Source organism: Cavia porcellus, unplaced genomic scaffold, assembly GCF_034190915.1.
Source record: "Cavia porcellus strain 051 isolate PalLab524CR breed Dunkin Hartley unplaced genomic scaffold, mCavPor4.1 scaffold_428, whole genome shotgun sequence".
In the NCBI taxonomy this organism is placed as follows: domain Eukaryota; kingdom Metazoa; phylum Chordata; class Mammalia; order Rodentia; family Caviidae; genus Cavia; species Cavia porcellus.
Genome location: NW_026947911.1, coordinates 62,325 through 82,613, shown reverse-complemented (window position 1 = coordinate 82,613; position 20,289 = coordinate 62,325). Strand labels below are relative to the sequence as shown.

The following is a 20,289-nucleotide window of genomic DNA, read 5'->3' as shown; positions in this document are numbered from 1 at the left end:
ATGCCATGTTGGAACTTAGGACACTGGGAAGCCAAGCAAGCACCACCACTCCCTGGTGAGTGGTGGCAGTCTGGCAAACTGCAGCCCTTCCAGGGGATAACCAGCATTAGCTCCTGAGATCCATGCATTATTGGAACTTAGGACGCTGTGAAACCAAGCACCAGCCTGTCTCCCTACTAAGCAATAGTGAACCTACTGATGCACCACCTAGAGTCAAATATCCCATTTCCCCAACTCCTCTATCCTGTCATAACCCCACCCCCCTACCCCCATTAGCAAATGAACCAGAAATCTGAGCATCTCCTTGGAAGTTGACCAAATAAGGGGGACTTCCTTCTACTATCTCTTTGAAGGCAAATATTTTTATTACTGTTTGGCTCTATTCTGATTAATGGTAGTGCTCTATTCCATATTCTGTTTTGATAAGTTCTATGTTCTGTATTTCATCTCATTTTGATATACGTGTTTAAAAGAAAAACTATTATAAAGATAACGAAATATACTGTGATACCTATTTCTGTTACCCCAGTAACCTGTAGTGAAGTTGTATACCAATTTCACTGTATGATCTTAGTTGGTCTTATTCTGCCTTGTTCTGTTGTATTTTACCTATTTCAAAATTTAAAAAAAGAAAAAAAGTCTCATCAGTCACTTTGATAGACTGCAGATGATGTATCTTCAAATCTCATTTAGGCCAGTGAGTACTTTGTTCTTAATATAGTTAAGCAGCATTTTGAAATATGAATTTGGATTCATAGAACAAAACATAAATAACACCAAATATGGTACATAAATAATAACTGAAATGTTAGTGGAAAACAGCTATATTTTCAAAATATGTATAAAAAATGAAACCAGGCCCAAGCTGTAAATTATAGCTCACTGTCACCAAGTGATCACTTTCAATTCAGATATAAGAAATATATCTTGGGAGGCTGGTGACAGAGGACCCCAAATGATAGACTGTAGTGCAGAGACTTCTGGAGCTGCCATTCTTCTACAGTGGTGAACTCAGCTCAACAGAGGAGTGTTTGTACTAAAGAGCTTTACCTCAGGCTTTTAATTTTCAAATCCATTTTTTTTCAAGGAAAAAAGAACACATCAATTAAAATTAAATTTTAAAACATGTTAATCAGGGGGCAACACTGGTATATATATTGCACATTGTCATCACCAGATCATTCACCCAGACCACCAGACATCTGTAATCAAGTTTCCAAACAGTACTGTTATAGGTACCTGAGTTATATAAATACTATTGGCATGAGACAGGGTTAGGTCCCCAAAGGAGCTCATGCAGGAACCAGATACCTTCCAACTATGGGGAAGACTGACACCTCATGCTATGGGCCAAGGCTCAAGACAAATGATAAGCTAATTCATCCATATCCTAAGGATTGATATTCTAAATAGTTTTCTAGCACTCTGAGGAAGTCAGGAGTCACCATTCAAAGAAATGAATCCTTATCCTAAAGAATGATATTCTAAATAGTTTTTATCATGAAGTCAGGAGTCACCCTCGCAAACCCCTAAGGGAAGTCACAGCTGCCTAATAATGCCTGCTTCTGTGTGACTCCATTCCCCCTTTGTTCCCAATTAAATCAACTTTACCTGAATTTATAATCTTATTAGCTACCATAGCTCTGTCCCATCTTATGCCCATCAGCATTGTGAGTTCCTAGTTTTCCCCACCTAAAACTTATTTCATCACATGATTTTACTCTATAAAGGTCCCTAGAATGGACAGTGTTTGGCAACCTGCTCAGGACACCTTCTCTCTCTCAGGCAGCTTTCTTTCTCTCAATAAGTATATTCTTCTCTTAATCTCTGTTGTTCCTAAAATTCATTCTTTGACTTTACAGAACAAAAACCTCATATAAGACATAGTAGACCGGGAGATTCATTCTGCTATAGCAATATCAGTACAAACTTTTCTCTTTTGTGAAGTCAGAGAAATCAGTAGTTGTTTGTATCACACCATGTTGATCTCACCTTGCCAGGGATACTTGCATTGAAGGGTTTATCCCTGCCTTTAAATGCTGCTTCTTTTTCTGAAAGTGAACTGATCTGTAATTTTGGCAGGGATGCTTACTCATATGGCCACTTCCTCTTTTCTCCTTGATTACCACTTCCTCTTTCTTTCCCAGAGGCCTAGAGAAAACTCCCATCAGCTCTTGGCATGACATCAATGTCCCCTCCAAGCACAACATCCATTCAAAAGTCACATATACCCCATATCCCAATAGTCAGTCGGGGGGGAAAAAAAACAGCCACACCCTTGGTGGCTGTGGGCTCCTCACCACATTATTTAAATAAAAGGCCACTTTAACATTTCTTATATTCTGCTTCTCTATTGTGCTAATTTACCTCCTCAGTTACCTCAGTAATCTAACCCACTTTAAACCTATCTCACAACATGATTTTATTCTATAAAGTCCCTAGAAAAGCCAGAGTCCTTTGCTACGGGCTCAGAATCCTTCCTGTTTCTCTCAGACAGAAGCTTTCTGATAGGATTTTTGGTGTAGTAAAGAAGACAATATAAAATCAAAATGGCCTTTATTCTAAGAATATGGGGAGAATCCCATGACCACTGGGGGTCTGGCTTTTTCGTCTGGAAATGTGTGGGTGGCATACATATAGTGATTGACTTGGATGGTGCTTAAATGTGGCATTGCTGATATGCAAGTAGCTGATCGAGATTCTTTTCTGGCCACAGGTAGGTTGAATAGTGGAGAAGAAAGTAACTTCAAGGTAAAAGTGCCCTGCTTCCTCCTCCCACTTCCAAAATATCTTATTTAGAGCCCAAAACTTTCACTTTCTTTCTCTCAATAAATATATTCTGCTCTTCAAATCTGTTGTTCCTAAAATTCATTCTTGCATTTTAGAGAACACAAACTCATACCAGATATAGAAGGTCAGGAATTTCATCCCACTATATCACAATATGACTGCCTGTATTTCTAACTAACTCAGCTGACTGTAACTTTAAGAATTGTTTATCAATTTGACTTGGAGTAATTGTAGCAAATAAAATATTCTTAATGGATATAAGAAAATATATCATTAAATTGAAAAAAATGATTATCACAGTTTTTCTAGCTAGCATCAGCCAACATTTTCAATTTTCAAGTATGTGGGAAAACAAAAAATAAAAACAACTCAGAATATAGCAACCTATAGGGGACAGTACATCATTCACTGTAATTGCCATGTTATCTGCAAGTATGTCATAGACCACAAAAGAAACATTGAGCCTATTAGTTAAAAAGTATCAGTTTCAAAAAATGTACTCATAGCACTGCATCATTGACAACTGTGAATTATTTTTGTATGAGGGATTGAACTCATGACCTTGTGCTCTCCAGGCAGCTCCTTATATCATTGTGCTCAATCACCAGCCCCAACAAATTTAGATACTAAATATGACTATAAACAATGTTTAATTTGCCATTGACATACTTAGTTATAAATTTTGTAAATTTACATTTTCACAAATGAAATTATTTTCCTTCCTTGCAGTTCAAATTACTTTTGTTTATAGGTACCAGGGATCAAAGTTACAACCTAGCAGTTTCCAGGCAGGGGTTTCTGCCTGCTGAGCTAAATCCCTGGCCTGTATTAATGAATATTTTTAAATGTATAAACATCACTTTATTCATTCAAATAGTATTGTGATTTTAGCAAAGGATGTCAATGTAGACAGAAATTGATATACAATCAGAGAGAAACTGGAACCTCAAAGAGTCAATGTAAAAAACTAACTCCCACAATCACTGCTACAGGCACAGCTGAAGAAAACCAGAACTGAAGGTGAAGATGCAGTGACCAGGTCTACATGCTGCTGAAGAGAAAAACAGCACCTTTGAAATGTACTACAGTTACCACCACCTCCTCCAGGAAGTCCTGATAGGCATCAATTACCATACTCAATGACCAGAACAACTGGACTATTGTTCGACAAAATGCCTTGGCTTTTTCCACATACCTTTTCTGACTGACTTGTTCCCCTGATGAATAATATTGGTAAGCAGCTATAAGCTTATAGGTTGATTGTAGTCTGAGACACACACTGTACTCACATTGTGACTTTCCTGTATAAATGACCCCTGACAATAGGTCTGTGGCCAAAACACTGAAGACCACTCTTGAAAATTCAGGGCTATTCTTCTCTCTTTATTTCTAAGAAAATTTTTTAACTTCTTTTGGTTTGTGACTTCCTTTCTCAATGTTGTGAGCAATTAAACTTGGTGCATTTGACATAAAACAGGGCAGGATTATATTTCTCTTATTTCAATTTAAATATGAAATGTCTGCTAAAGGCCATATTCTAAAGCCTGGATTTCAAGCTGCTTGTTTGCCATGAGCTTAACATTTCCATGAACTTTGAGAAGTCCTCAGTCTAGTGAACTGCAAATGTATTGGAGGAAGGAGGTCACTGTTGTGCTGTAGCACAATAGGTACCATTCCTAAGTCTGTGTTTGTCACTGCCTCCTGGATGTCACTCCATGGCCTTCCTTCCTCTGCATCATCATTCAATAATTCCCATTTTGCATAAGTCAACTTTCACTCAGCCCTATTATTGTTTTTTTTTTTTTAAATAGTCCTTCCGTCTCCTTGGTTGTTTATTTTTTTCACTTTAGTTTTTTGATTTAAAGACATAATCTCACTTTGGAGTTCCGCCCCGCCTTGCACTCACTATGTAGGTTAGCCTGTCTTTGAATACATGGCCATTCACCTGTTTCAGCCTATTCATTGCTGGGGAAAATTGGTGGGCATTATAACACATGGCATTTGTCCATTTTCTCCTCTCCTTTTCTCTTTTATTCTTTCATTTCAGTGGCACTGTCATTTAACCCTGGTGTTTGCTTGTGTCAGTAACGGTTTTGGCAGCTTGAGTTGAGTATGTGAACAACAATATAGGAAGCCAAGCAACCCAATTGATAAATGTGGAACTTTATTAGCTGGTCTCAGGACTGCTTGTATACAGAGCCCCCACCTCCATTTCAAGATCTAAACATGAGGCTTTGAACTGGAAAGTTAGAGATGTTTTAAAAGATAGAATCACAAAAAAGATCCTGTTGGAAATCGTTTAGCTAGAATCTTATAATAAGTTTTGGATGACAACTGTATTCTGCTTCTTTTGTTGAGCAGGTTAATTTTTTTCTTTGGGTACAGCTCATGTTGCTTTTCTCCTGGGACTTCTACCCTGAGTGATTTTCCATTTTTCTGGGTGAAATACAGGGCACTAGTTAAATGCAAAGCTCAAGATGACATCTACTATGCCAAGCTACAACACAGCTAAGTTACAAGCCTCAATATTTTCTAGGGTAAAAACACACATATCTATAATCCCAGCACTCAAGAGGCTGACACAGAAGTGCTGCTTTGAGGTTAGGGCAATTCTGCACTCCATAAGGGGTTCAAATCTAGCTGATATACGTAGAGAAAACAAAACTAAATTAAACAAATAAACCAAATGAAACAGCTGAATGGAGACTGATTTCTTCAAATCTGAATTCCGTATTTTGGGGATTAATTTTTTTATATACACATTTTTGAGACAGTAAATTTCATGCTATATTGCAATGCACAACTAATGTAACAGCCAAATAGGAGCACTGATGCTTATGCACTTATTCTTATGACTGCAAGAGTCGCTGTGCACTGTCTTTAATGCAGAGCTCATAGTGAGAGCCTGCAAGACCAGCATCCATAAAGCACAGAGGCAGACAAATATCTCATCAATCACTTTGATGTACTACAAATGGTATCTCTTCTAATCAGTTAGGCCACAGAGTCCTTTGTTCTTAATATACTTAAGCTGCATTTTGATATTTGAATTTGGTTTCACAGAACAAAACATAAATAACATCAAATATGGTACATAAATAATAACTCAAATGTTCATGGAAAACTGCTGTATGTAAACAATGTATAAACAATGAAACCAGGTACAAGTTTCAAATTATAACTCAGTGTCAACAAGTGATCACTTTCCATTCAGATATAAGAAATATATCTCGGGAGGCTGATGCAGGAGAACTGCTTGAGTTTGGGGCTGGCCTAAGTTACAGAGCTGTCTGAAACAGAGAAACCCTGACTGAGACACCCCACAGACAATGTAAAACTTGAAAAGTGACTGCATAAGACACCTTTGGTTTGCTTCAAAAAATTATAGCCATACAATATAGAAAAATTCCACAATATTCAACATTTTTTGAGGAACAAGCTTGATATCATCCATAATATACAGAAAACACTTTCAGAGCTGGTTATTTAGCTCAGCAGCATGAAACCTAACTGGAAAGCTTGAGATCATGAGTTCGATCCTTGGTACAAAAAAAAATTCAAATTTCACCTTCATGATACTGGGTCATAATTTGAGACAATCAAAACTAGATCTCAAGTGAATAACAGAGAACTCATGGGTTGACAGGGATGTGGAATACTGATTGTTACCAGAGCTGTTGTTATTCACCTCAAGGAAGATATCATAAGCCAACTTTAACTTCATGCTTACCCTAAGAAATACCTGACTTTTAGTGAAGACCCCCTCTGTTGTATGTCCTGCTATTTGCACACTGTGTCCTGCTGGTCACTTCCACATACTTTCCATAATCGTCTGATCCACCCTAAGTAGAAAACCCTTCATGCCTAGACTATTGATATTCCTACACAATTTCAATTTAAGGCATCTCCTTTACACGAATTAGTAAAGTCCATTACAGAGCATTTCCATATTTAAACAATGTATATGATCAACAAAGCTATTAAATCAGCTCTTAATTCAGAGATGACACCCATATTCCTTTCCATTCAGAAGGATATCACATGTATATATGTTCATGCAAATGACTACATTTAGGCATTTCTCAGTGAGAATTTAACAGGCAGCTCTTTCTGGAATCTGTCCTTAGCAGGCACACTTTACCGTGCCCTTGATGACACTTTTATATCTGCTTCATTTTTCTCAAAATTCAAACCTCTATGGCTGTTCTCACAAGCATAGTCTATGATCACATGTGTCACATAAAGTATGTTCAGAAATTCTTTGCACTGTTATTTATAGTACACAGGAGTTCACCAGGTGTTTGGAAAGCCTTCCTCCACTGAGACACATCACTACACATCTCTGAATTCTCGTGGTCTTGCCAACACCTATCATTAAGTTGGAAATGTGAGAACATACCATAAATTTAGGCAATCCTTACAAATACAAAAAAGTACAAGTTTAAGAAGTTCCGTTGTGAGGCCCTGCATTACATACATTTATAAACTTTAGAACATCAATATTGCTGATCTCTGGAATGAGAGCAGAGACCAAGCTCACCTGCTGCTCCAGCTACAAAATGCATCAGAGTCAGGGGCTTCCCAAGCTCCTTCCTCTGCTCCCTATGGTGGAGGTGCCAGGGCAGTAGAAAATTTCAAAGATGATCCTCCAGTCTGTTGCTATCATAGTTAATTCAGAGTTCTGGGGACACAGAATCATCCTTGCTCCCAGCAGGAGAAAAAAGGGAAAGTGGATGACCCAAGGCCAATGCTAGAAGACCTCAGGAGCTGAAGCTAACTAAATACCTGAGTCTACAGACACCAGAACTGCTTCTAACCACTTGTAACTGGCTTCTCCCAATTCCACCCTATTTCTGGGCTGCCATCCAAAGCCTCACCATTCTGTGGCTACAGGTTCTCCCATGTTCTTTGCCAAACAGGCCACAGGACATCGAAACCAGTAAATGAGATCCAGCAAGCATTCTGCTCCAAGTTTTGTGCTTCAAACAGGTAAATAATTCCTAAACAAGGGAAGAGACCCAAGAGACTTCCTGCCATGTCTCGCCTGATTGGACATTTCATATAGCCCACCTCTTCATCACTGATTGACTGCTGCTCTACTGCCCTCCTTCTGAGTCAAAAATAAAAAGGGAAAGGAACTCTTTCCTGCAAGAGAGGATCCCAAATGATAGACAGTAGTCAGAGACTTCTGTAGCTTGTTGTCTTCAACAGTATTGATCTCAGCTACACAGAGGAATATGTGTACCAAATTACCTTACCTCACAATTTTCATTTCCAAATCCATTTCATTTCAAGGATAAAAAGAAAAAATGAACTAAAACTAAATTTCAAAACATGTGAATCAGGGAGCAACACTGGTATATACATTGCGCACTGTCATCCCCAGAGCACAATACATCTGTATTCAATTTTCCTAAAAGTACTGTTATGTGGAGCTGAGTTAGTTAATTATGATTAGCAATGAGACAGGGCTAGGTCCTCTGAGGAGCCCATCCAGAAACCCAGATACATTGCAACTATGGAAAAGATGGACAACTCCTGCTATGGGTAAGCCTCAAGACAGAAGATCAACTAATTCATCCATATCCTATGGACTGATACTCTAAATAGTTCCCTAGCACTCTGAAGAAGTCAGGAGTCACCATTCAAGGAAATGTATCCTTATCCTAAAGACTGACATTCTAAATAGTTCCTATCATCCTGATGAATAAGGAGTAACCCTCCCAAACCCCTAAGGGAATATTTACTGCTCCTAGGAATGCCTGCTTTCTATGTGACTCCCTTCCCCCCTTGTTCCCAATTTAATCAACATTACCTGAACTATTAATCTTATTGGCTACCATAGCTCTGTCCCATCTTATGCCCATCTGCATTGTGAGTTCCCAGTTTTCCCAACCTTCCACCCACCTCACCACATGATTTGATTTTACTCTATAAAAGTCCTTGGAAAAGACAGTCTTTGCCAACCCAGTCAGGATGCATTTGCTCTCTCTCACACAGCTTTCTTTCTCCCAATAATTATATTATCTTGACATCTGTTTTTTCTAAAATTCATTTTTTGACTTCAGAAAACACAAACTCAAACCAGACATAGTAGACCTGGAGTTTCATTACCCTATAGCAATAACAGTGTAAATTTTTCTTTCTTGAAGTCAGAGATATCAGTAGATGATTGTAACTCTAAATGTTGATTTCACCTCTTAAGGGACATTTGCATTGAAAGGCTTTATCCCTGCCTTTTAGTGCTGCTTCTGTTTTCTGAAAGTGAACTGATCTGTAGTTTTGTTTATGCTATCTACAATGCAGTAAGGAAATGACTGGAAACTTTCCTTTTGAATTGTTTACCACTAACCATGGAAGAAGACATGTAGCAAAAATACTTTATTTTCATTTCTTCAAAGTGAAGGATGTACTCGAAAGTGTTTTGCCCTAGAATAAGTCACAGGACATCATGGTGGTAGTTCATCAGTGTGAAAGGTCAAATAAGGGATGCTTACCCATATGGCTACTTCCTTGTTTTTCCCTGAATACAACTTCCTCATTCCTTTCCCAGGGGCCAAAAGAAAATTCCAATCAGCTCCTTACATGATATCAATGTCAGTGCCAGCACCCCCAAATTTCATATATACCCTGTAATCCCATAATCAGTCAGAAAAAAAAAGGCAAACCCTTGGTGGCTTTAGGCTCCTCTCCACATTCTTTAAATAGAAAGGACACTTCTACTTTTTCTTATATTCTGTGAAAGGGTTTTGGCCTAGATAGGACTCTGTAGCCAGGAAAGCCTCAACAGGAAGCAGGAAGCCCCTATCTCCCCACCTCTAGGAATTTACCTGTGAGGCCATCTTCCCGCCCCTGGAAATTTACCTATGGCACAAAACCTAGGACCAATGGGCTACCTGTGCATCCCTAATGCCCTCCTTAGGTTCCACCCCAAACCGAGGCTACTTACATACACCCACCCCACGTGTCCGCCAGAGAGATTACGGGACTCCAGCAGTGGGGGATGCCAGTCATTTCTCTCCATGTTCTAAGAATAAAGGCCTCTTTTTGTTTTATACTTCTCATCTTTTGGAAATAATCCTATTATTGTGCTACTCTATTGGGCCACAAAATCATAACAGTACTGATTCTTGTTTATGTACGAAGCTAATTTACCTCCTCAGTAATTCACATGCTCTATGCCACGAGTGTCCAATGGAAATTAATGCAGTGGGCTTTTGCTTCACTCTATCAGTGTCAATGCAGTGAGTTTACTCCTAAGATAAAAATAAATCTTCATACAAGTTTCAAAACAGAATTATGCATCAAAATATAATCAAGGTCCTAGAGGCCTACAGATAGCTTTCAATAATATAATAGAAGCCTTCTAGAAACTGAAAAAATACAGTTTTTCTAATTAAAAATTGTTCAAGCAAGCAGTAACATAGAAATTTTTCTGAACAATTATAGGTGAACCTTCTCTTTTGTAAGATATAATCTAGTGCCATGGCAAAGTCTATGTCTTGATAAATAATACAATCACAGCAATTATTTTAAACTTAAAATGACTGTTGTAAACAATTTTAGATATTGCCAGGACTATAATCACTGTGAGTTGTATTAATCACTTGAAACTGCAGGAAAAGGAACAAATTTCAGACATTCTAAAAGTATAGTCATGTTAATTTGGCCATGTTAATGGTATAGGGGAATGAAACTCCTTACCTACTATATATCCAGTATGAGTTTGTGTTCTCTAAAATTGAAGAATGAATTTTAGGAACGATGGAGTTTAAGAGTGGAATATATTTAGTGGGAGAAAGAAAGCTTCTGTCTGAGAGACAGGAAGGGTCTGAGTGGGTTGTCAAAGACTGTCTGTTTGAGGAAATTGTATAGAGTTAAATCATGAGGTTAGATGGGTCCAGGGGAGGGGAAAAATGGGAATCTGAAAGTTAACCATAAGGCAGAGTAGAAATGTGGTCAGCCAATAAGGTTAATTGCTCAAGTAAAATTGATTAAATTGGGAGCAAATGAGAGAGCAAGTCATAGTAAGTGGGCAGGTTTAAGAGCAGAGACTCTTCTTGTAGAGGGTTGGGATGGGGACTCTTGTGTTCCTCAGGGTGATCAGAGAACTATTTGGGCTGTTGATCCTTAGCACTTGGTTGTATTTAATTTACCTTTTGTTTTGAGATTTGGCCCACAGCAGGAGGTGATTGTCTCTTCCAATCCTGTTAACCAATCTGAACTTATTTTCTGGCTCCTTGAGGGGCAAACCCTGGTGTTATAGGCAGCTGAGTTAGTTAGAAATATATACCCAGGGAGACCGGATCAGGTCCTAGAAGTGGCCAGCTCAGAAGCCCACATACCTTGCAGCTATGGGAGACAGATACCTCCTGTTACGGGACAGGCCTCAAGAGAAAATACCAAGCAAATTCATCTATATCCTAAAAATTGATTTTCTAAATAGTTCCCTGTCACCCTGCTGAAGTCAGGAGTCACCCTCCCAGTCCCATAGAGGAGAGTTACTGCTCTGTAAAATGCCTGCTTTCTATGACCTCACTTCCGCATTTGTCTGCAGTGTAAATGATTTTACCAGAACAATTAATTATATTGGCTAAACATAGCTCTGTCCATCTGCCTTGTGAGTTCCCAATTTTCCCCACCTTAAACCCATCTCACCCCATGATTTTATTCTACAAAGTCCCTAGAATATACAGAGTCCTTGACAACCCACTTATGACCCCTCCAGTTTTCTCAGACAGAAGCTTTCTGATAGGGTTTTCATTGTGGTAAAGGAGAGAACATAAAGTAAAAATGGCCTTTATTCTAAGACGGTAGAGAGTACCACCTTGACCGCTAGTCATCTGCCTTTTTCTGCTGGATCGATGGTTAGGGGGATTATATCTACTTTTTCCTTGGGGTGGTGCTTAAAGATGGATTGCTGATGTGCCCGTAGCTGAGTGGGACTCTTTTCATGCCACAGGTAAGTTGCCTGAGGGAGGGGTAAGTGACTTCAGGGTAAATGTTCCCTGGCCTGCTTCCCACTGCTGTAATATCCTATCTAGAGCAAAAACCTTTCACTTTTTTCTCTGCTCTTTACCTCCTCTGTTCCTAAAATTCATTCTTCTATTTTATAGAACACAAATTTCTACCAGACATAGTAGGTCAGGAGTTTCATTCCATTATATCACTATCTGAATGCCTATATTTCTACATTTTTTTTCTTTGTCTTTTTGCTTTTTTATCAGTACCGGGGATCAAACTTAGGTCTGCCTGCTTGCAAGGCAGGCACTTGCAAGGCCACTGAGCTAAATCCCCAGCCCCTGACTGCCTATATTTCTAACACAGCTGCCTGTAACATTAAGAATTATTTACTTTACTAAGCACAATTGTAGCAAATAAAATGCACTTAATGGATGCAGTGAAATATCCGATAAAATTGAAAAATTATTATCACAGTTTCTCTATCATCACTAATCATTTTCAGCTTTCAACTACGTGGGGAATAAATAAAAGCAGCTCTCAGCAAATAGCCATGGTATAGTGCACAGTGTATTATTCACTGTAGTTACCATGTTATTTGTAGGTACTTCGTAGATGACAAAAGAAACATTGAGAATTTTAATGAACAACTATCAATTTCAATAGTTGTGCTCATAGCACTACATGGTGGTTGACAACTGTAGATTTTTCTTTGGTACCAGAGATTGAACTCCTGACCTTGTTCTTGTCAGGCAGGTGCTTTGACCACTGAGCTCAATACCCAGCCCAACATCTTTAGATTCCAAATATGACTATTACCAATGTTTAATTTCCCAGTGACAAATTTAATTTAAAATCTTGTTAATCTATATCTTGACAAATGAAATTCTTTTCTTTCATTGCAGTTTAAGACTTTTTTTTAGGTACCGGGATCAAACTCACAACCTAGCACTTCCCAGGCAGGTGCTTCTGTCTGCTGAGCTAAATCCCAGGCCCCATTAAATAATATTTTATTAAATGTATAAACATTACTTTATCCATTCAAATAGTACTGCTATTTTACTAGAGGAGGTCAAAGTAGACAGGAATTGATACACTGTCAGAGAGGAAATGGAACCTCAAAAGAGGCAGTGCAAAAACCTAAACACGACAATTCCTGCTAGAGGCACAACTGAAGAAAGCCAGAAGGTGAAGATGTAATGACAATGTCTACATGCCTCCTGAAGAGAAAAATAACAGATTGAAACATACTACAGTTACCACCACCTCCTCCAGGAAATCCTGATGGGCCTCAATTACCATACTCAATGACCAGAACAACTGGACTATTGTTCCCACCAAATGCCTTGGCTCTTTCAACATACCTTTTCTGGTGGACTTTGTTCCCCTGATGAATAATATTAGTGAAGCAGCTATAAGCTTAGAGGTTGATTGTAGTTTGAGACCCACACTGTACCCACATTGTGACTTTCCTGTATAAATGACCCCTGACAATAGGTCTGTGACTTAAACACTGAAGAACATTCCTGAAAATCCAGGGCTATTCTTCTGTCTTTTTTCCCAGAAAACTTTCTGAACTTCTTTTGGTTTGTGACTTCATTCCTCAGTGTTGTGAGCCAACCAACTTGGTGCATTTGACAACAAACAGGGCAGGATTGTACTTGTCCTATTTCAATTTGAATATGAAATATCTGCTAAAGGCCATGTTCCAAAGCCTTTGTGTGAAGCTACTTGCTTGCTGTGAGTTTAAGATTTCCATGAGCTTTTGGACCGCTTCATTCTAGCAAATTGCAGATTTATTGGAGGAAGGATATCACTGTTGTGCTGTAGCACTATAGGCACCATTTCTAACTCTATTTGTCACTGCTGCCCAGATGCTACTACATGGCCAGCTTTCCTCTGCAGCATCATTCCATAATTGCCAATTTATGTCAGCTTTCAGTCAGCTCTATTGTTTTTGTTTTCCTTTAACAGTCTTTCTGTCTCCCTTGGTTTTTTTTTTTTATATTTTTCATTTTTATTTTTTGTTTTTAAAGATGTAATCTCACTTTGTAGTTCTGGCTGGACTTTCAGTCACCATGTAGCTTAGGTTGGCCTTGAATACATGGCCATTCTCCTGTTTCAGCCTCTTTAATGCTGTGGAAAAGAGGTGGGCATCATAAAACATGGTGTTTGTCATTTTCTTCATTCCTTTTCACTATTATTCTTTCATTTCAGGGGCACTGACATTTAAACCAGATGTTTGCTTGTGTCAGTAAATCTTTCTGCATCTTGAGCAGAGTTTGTTAACAATGCAGGAGGAATTCAAGCATCCAAAGTATAAAGTTGGAATTTAAGTAGCTGAGATCAGAATCCACCACTTGTATACAGACCCGCTTCCCCATTTCAGAATCCAAACAAGTGGCCCTGAACTAGAAAGTTAAGCATTTTTAAAAGAGAGAATCACAAAAGACATCCTGTTTGGAAACAATTTAGCTAGAATCTTAAATGAATTTTTATTTGACACCTGTATCCTGCTTCTTTTTTTAGCAGGTTACTTTTTTTTCTTTGGGTACAGCTCCTTTTGCTTTTCTCATGGAACTTATACCCTGAGTGATTTTTAATTTTCCTGGGTCAAATACAAGGCACTAGATAAATGCAGGGTACAAAATGGCATGTTATGCCAAGCTGCAAAACAGCTGAGCCTCAGTGCCAAGCCTCAATATTTTCTAGGGTAAAAAGCACATAATGTTTGAATATTTCATAATTTGTGATATTCATTCTTATAATAAAGCATGATCTAAAGTCAGGACAAGCTAAGCTCACCAGGTCTCTCATTGCTTTTCACTGGTCTTTTCTTCATCATCCTTAAATACAAGACTCTCTCAGTTCTTAATACTAATGCTCACATTTGATTCATATTCCTACCTGTGACATCTCCTGTTTCTGCAGTAGTCTAGCCTGGCATCCCCAGCCCATAAGAGATAGAAACACATCTTGTGATTCCCTGCACTCCAATTATGTTATGTATTAAATTGGACACTTTTCCTTTAAGGGAATGGCAGTTAATGAATACATGTGTATCTCATGACTGTTTCTTCATGTTTCAAATAACACCAGTAATTTTTTCAAGCGTTAGTTTCACACCTGTAATCCCAGGACTTAAGAGGCTGAAGTAGGACAATCGGTTTAAGTTAACTGGACCAAGAAGTGAGTTCACAGTCAGCCTGAACTGCATAGGGAAATCCTGTCTCAAACAAACAGAAAAAAAATCATATTATTGTGGATATCCTTGGGAAGAAGAACTCAACAGTTTGAAACTCTTAGAATCATACCTGTTAGGTTTCATCTGGTGAGTATAAGAGACCAGTAAAACTACCTTCAAGGATATGGAGAAAACTCAAAAAATCATATTGCAAACTGTCATATAGATGTAATGCATTGCCTACCAAACTACGATTAAGATAGCTCACAAATGTACAGAAAACATTTCTAAAATTCATTTGGAAACAGAAATGCTCTAGATCGCAAAAGACATTGCTGGGCAACAAAGGCAAGTCAGGAAGCATCACAATTCCTGACTTGCTATTATACTAGAAAGCTACTATCAGAAAATCAGCATAGTTCTGGCAGAAAAATGACCTGATAAAAGGACTAGAAAATGCAAATAGAACTACAAACACACTCTGCTACCTTGTCTTTGACAAAGGAGCTAAATATGTTCGGTGGAAGAGGGACAGCCTCTTCAATAAATGGTCCTGAAGAAAATGACTTTCTTCATACTGAAGACTTAAACGGGAGACATTTCTATCACCATGAAATAAATATAAGTCAAACTAGATCAAAGATCTAAATATTAAAACAGAAACACTAATGAGGCTTCGTGAACAAAATAAAAATTTTAAAGAATCAACCACCAGGACCCTATCTTATTAAAAAATATTTGTACATCAAAAGAAAGCACTAAAAGAGTGAAAAGACAATGCACAGAATGGGCAGGGGATATTTTTCTATTTTCTGATAGTCTCTTCAATATCCTTTTCCAAAGTACTATAATTTTCATTATGTAAGTCCTTTGCTTTCTTTGTTAGGTTCTTTCCAAGTATTTCATTTACTTGGAGGCTATTTTAAATGGTGTGGTTTCTGTAACTTCTCTCTTGGTGAGTTTGCTGGTTGTGTACAAGAATGCTACTGATTTTTGATTGTCAACTTTGTCTCCAGCTATATTATTGAATTTGGTTATTAACTCTAGGACTGTTTTGGTCAAGTTTTTGGCATCTTCTATTTACTATATCATATCATCTGTGAACAATAATAGTTTAACTACTTTCTATTATATACTTATTCTGATTTCTCTCTTTTATCTAATTGTTCTGTTTCCAGAGCTATATTAAACAGAAGTGGTCATAGTAGTCATCTGTGTCCATTTCATAACTGTAGAATGAAAGTTTTCAGTTATTCTCCATTTACTATGATGCTGCATTTTCTTTGTCATTGTCTGATATTTTTTTTTTGTCTTTTTCTTTTTTATCGGTACTGTTGATCATACTCATGACCACACAACTGCAAGGCAGGTGCTTATGCCACTGAGCTAAATTCCCAGCCCCTGTCATTGTTTGATTTTATCAGCTTTAGGTAAAGGTCATTTGTTGTTATTTACTGTAGGGTTTTTATCACAAATCAGTGCTTGACTTTAGCAAAAGCTTATTGTGCATTTATTGAGATGATCACCATGTGACTTTAGTTTTTGACTGTGTTGCTATGACATTTAAATTTGTTAATTTTCATGTACTGAAACATCCCTGCCTTCTTGGAATGAATCCAAGTTGGTCAGGTTTTCAAATCTTCTTGATGATTTGCTACATTCATTTTGCTAGTATCGTGTTAAGGATTTTTGCATCTATGTTCATTAGGAAAACTGTCCTACAGTTTTATTTTTCTGGTTGGGTCTTTCTCTGGTGTTAGTATCAGGGTAATACTTGCCTCCCAGGAATGAGTTAGGGAGAACAGCTTCTCTTTCCATATCATTAAACAGCAGTGGCCTTAAATTTTTTTCTACATTTCTTGTCGAATTCAGCAGTAAATCCCTCAGGACCTAAACTTTTTATGTTGGTCATTTGCTTTTCTGTTGTCATTGTTTTTCTTTTTTTTTAAAAAGTGCTCGTGAGACAGGCACTCATTATTCAGTTTAGGTTGGCCATGAGCTCATTTTGTAGCGTTGTTTAGTCTTGAACTCACAACAAGCCTTGTACCTCAGCCTCCCAAGTTCTGGGATTACAGGAATGCATCACCATGCCCAGAAGCTGATAAATTTTTAACTAGATCTTCATTGTCATTAACTGATACTGTGTTTTCTCTATTTATATCTTCTTAAATCAGACTTGGCATTTCATATGTATCTAGGAATCAGTGCATTTCTATATTTTCTAACCTATGAAAGTATAAGCTTTTGAAGTAGGTACTGATGATCTTCTGAATTTTCACAGGATCTGTAGTTATTTTATTCTTCTGATTCCTCAATGCATGGTTTTCAGTCTTTATTTTTCTCTTTTTTGATATGGTTGTCCAAGGGTTTATCAATTTTGTTTATTATTTCAGTGAATCACCTCTTTGATTCATTAATTCTTTGAATTGGTTTCTTGTTCTGCATTGCATAAATTTCTTGTCTGGTCTTATAATTTCCTCCCTTGTATGGGATTTGTGTTTGTCTTGCCATTCTTCTTCTGGAAGACTGAGATGCAACATTTCATTATTTGTTTATGTTCTTTCTATTTCCTAATGTGAGATTTGACTACTATAAATTTCCCTATTTGGACTGCTTTTATTGAATCCCATAAGGTACAGAATTTTGCATCTATATTCTTGTTAGGTTGTAGGTATTTTTAAGTTTCATCCTTTATTTCATCTGTTACCCATTGGTTGTTTAGGAGACTGTTATTTAAGTTCCATATACTCATGAAGTTTTGCAACTTCTTTTACCATTATTTCCCAATTTAAACACATGCTTAAGAATACTAGCTTTAGGCTGCAAAGTCAATCAAGTAATACAAGGATTAAGTTGTTGTTATACCTCAATTGCTATCAATTCAGCATGTCCTCTAAACCAATAAGATGGTTGGTGGTGAGAGGAGGTGATTGTGGTGCTCCTCTCCAAGCCAATGCAGGGGTTAGATCATAGGAAGTGTAAGTTACTTTCTTGCTTTTCTTTGGAGAACTAGAATAGCTTCCACAGAATCACAACATGGGCACATTGGCTAGTTTCCCCTACCATTCCCCATATGACTTCCACTAGCTCACAGGAAGGAAAAATTAGCTTTCTATTTCTCCCCTCAGGCCCAGGATGGCTCTGGATTATTAATATTTTCATCAGGATGACTTGGTGGAGACATATCATAAAACCTGCATATCTATGTGTATGTCCTACAGAAAATAATTCATATGTAGGTCATTGATTGGAGTGGAAATGTCTTGAGGAAAGTTGTGTCATGTAAGAGGATTTGGCATTGGTGAGCCAAAAAAATACAGTGGAAAGAACAGCTTCTGTATACCTGAATTGTCTTAAACAATTTGATACTTGGTCCTGTCATCACCCAACAATACCAGATTTCAGTGCTGAGTCTTTAAAATAGATACATTTTATGTTTCATGCTGGGGTCTTTTCCTAGACACCAAGACGCCAAAATGGTGTACCAAAAAGGCCCTAAGAAATGAGAAACACAGCATGGTCTTCAGAGCTGCAGGAGGAGAGAGATCCTTGACAGAGCTCATCACTCTGCTAGCCAGCTGTCCAACTCATGCTGGCAGGAGTTGAGTGGACAATGGAGGAAACCTGATAAGAATCTTGGGAGAGGTTCAAGACACTCTCAGAGCAACAGATGATGCTAACTGCAGAGAACTATCCCACAGAAAGTGTCTAGGTGGCCTCAGCTGTGGCCTATCTTGTCCCCTGAGGCATCTCTTCATTCTCAGTTCAATCATGCCTGTGCCACATCACAGCCCTGCATGAGTATTCAGTTTCAGTGGCTCCAACATATACCTCTTTTTTGTTTGGTTGATACACAGATGGGTGACCAGCTGAAGATGGAGAAGCTATTTTAGAGCTTCTACCACTGCATAGTCCATCCATTCATAATGGTAGTCAGTTACCAGCATAGCCAGCAATTGTCAGAGGATGTTAATGAACTGAGATTCACACACAGACAATGTTTTACATTGCACTGTACCTCCAGAGGCCAGACTTTTCTGCAAAAGGTTCAAGACCAAGCTAACATAAGGACTGCGCTAAGGACAATTGGTTCTTTACATCCTATCAAGGCCAGTTAGGTCTCTTGAAGAACAATCTTATAGCCATGCATAGCTCCTCATATCTCTTCTGTCAGTGTCAGCCACCTGGAGGAGTCATGGACATTGCTTGACCATGTCGATTTCTGTGAAAGCTTTGGAGATTTTTCTGGTGACTCGTGACTCTCCTTAGGCATACCTTGCATCAAAGTTCACTTTCTTCTTTGGTCTCATCATCTTCCTGATCAGAATACGAGGTACTCACTGAGTATCTTCTGATGATGCAAGCAGAATTTCTTTTACATCCTGGGTCTCCTCCAAGCTTGAATTGCTGGGGCCAAAATATTGAGTATCCATTTAGGCCATCTGTGTCTCTCATTTTTGGTCTCTAGACCTTGGCTGATGGACATCCAGAAGAAAAGATTGATAACAATACAGTATATTAGAGGCAGTAAGCTTAACATTACTATTTTATCTAAACATGGAAAACCTTAGCACACTAAATGAAATATATTTTGTACTACCTATGGACATTTTAACATTTGAATACCTTTAATGCTAACAGTGACATATTTTACATCGTAAATCAGGAATGAGAACCATACATATTATTATATTATGACATCCTTGCAATAATCTGAATTTGTCTTTTGACATAAAATATCCATTTTAGTCAGTCACACTTATCTAATGCACAAGAAGCTTCTTGTGTATTATTGACAAACTTATTGACCTTTAGTGGAATGTGAATCTCACAAGTCTTTCATATTAGCAGGGGTATGAACATGAAACAAAAGTCTGCTACTATAAGAAATCTACATTTTACTATCTTGGAGGCCTATGCCTCCAGAAATATGAATATATCTAATACATGTTGAATTTGATAACAGTCAACTGTCATAACCATGTGAAACCTTTACAAAGGCATCTTCAATGCAAAAAATGTATTACTTATTTTGATAATGACCAATGTGAACATTTAGGAATACATTTCACAACTTTAGCTAAAGTGTCTCCTATAAAGCTATGGAGAATATTGAGGTCTCTGAACAATAAACAAGCACTGGTTTAAAATGTTACCAGGCAGCTGATTTCTGATTTATCAATCAGAGCCCTGCCCAGAAATCTCAGTCCTAAGGGACTGACTTTGTTTATTCATCTTAACAATATAATTTCTAAATAATGAGACTATCAAGTCAATGATAAATAACAACATATTCCATTCATATACCCAGTCTTTGTGACATTTGGATGAGCGGCCAACCAAGGTAAAAGCAT

The 20,289-nt window shown here is 37.9% G+C and overlaps 1 long non-coding RNA gene across 4 annotated transcripts in view; it reads right to left on the bottom strand.

The window, feature by feature from the left end:
- The window catches only part of LOC134475181 (uncharacterized), a 69,016-nt gene that overhangs the window by 7,510 nt on the left and 41,217 nt on the right, over window positions 1–20,289 (bottom strand). Inside the window, exon 4 of one of the 4 annotated variants that reach the window (XR_010046175.1) lies at window positions 1,993–19,410. The exons of 2 other annotated variants lie outside the window; for them this stretch is intronic. This is a non-coding gene — a long non-coding RNA (uncharacterized LOC134475181). The remainder of the gene's footprint in view (window positions 1–1,992; window positions 19,411–20,289) is intronic. One more of the 4 variants, XR_010046178.1, reaches the window with a different exon arrangement.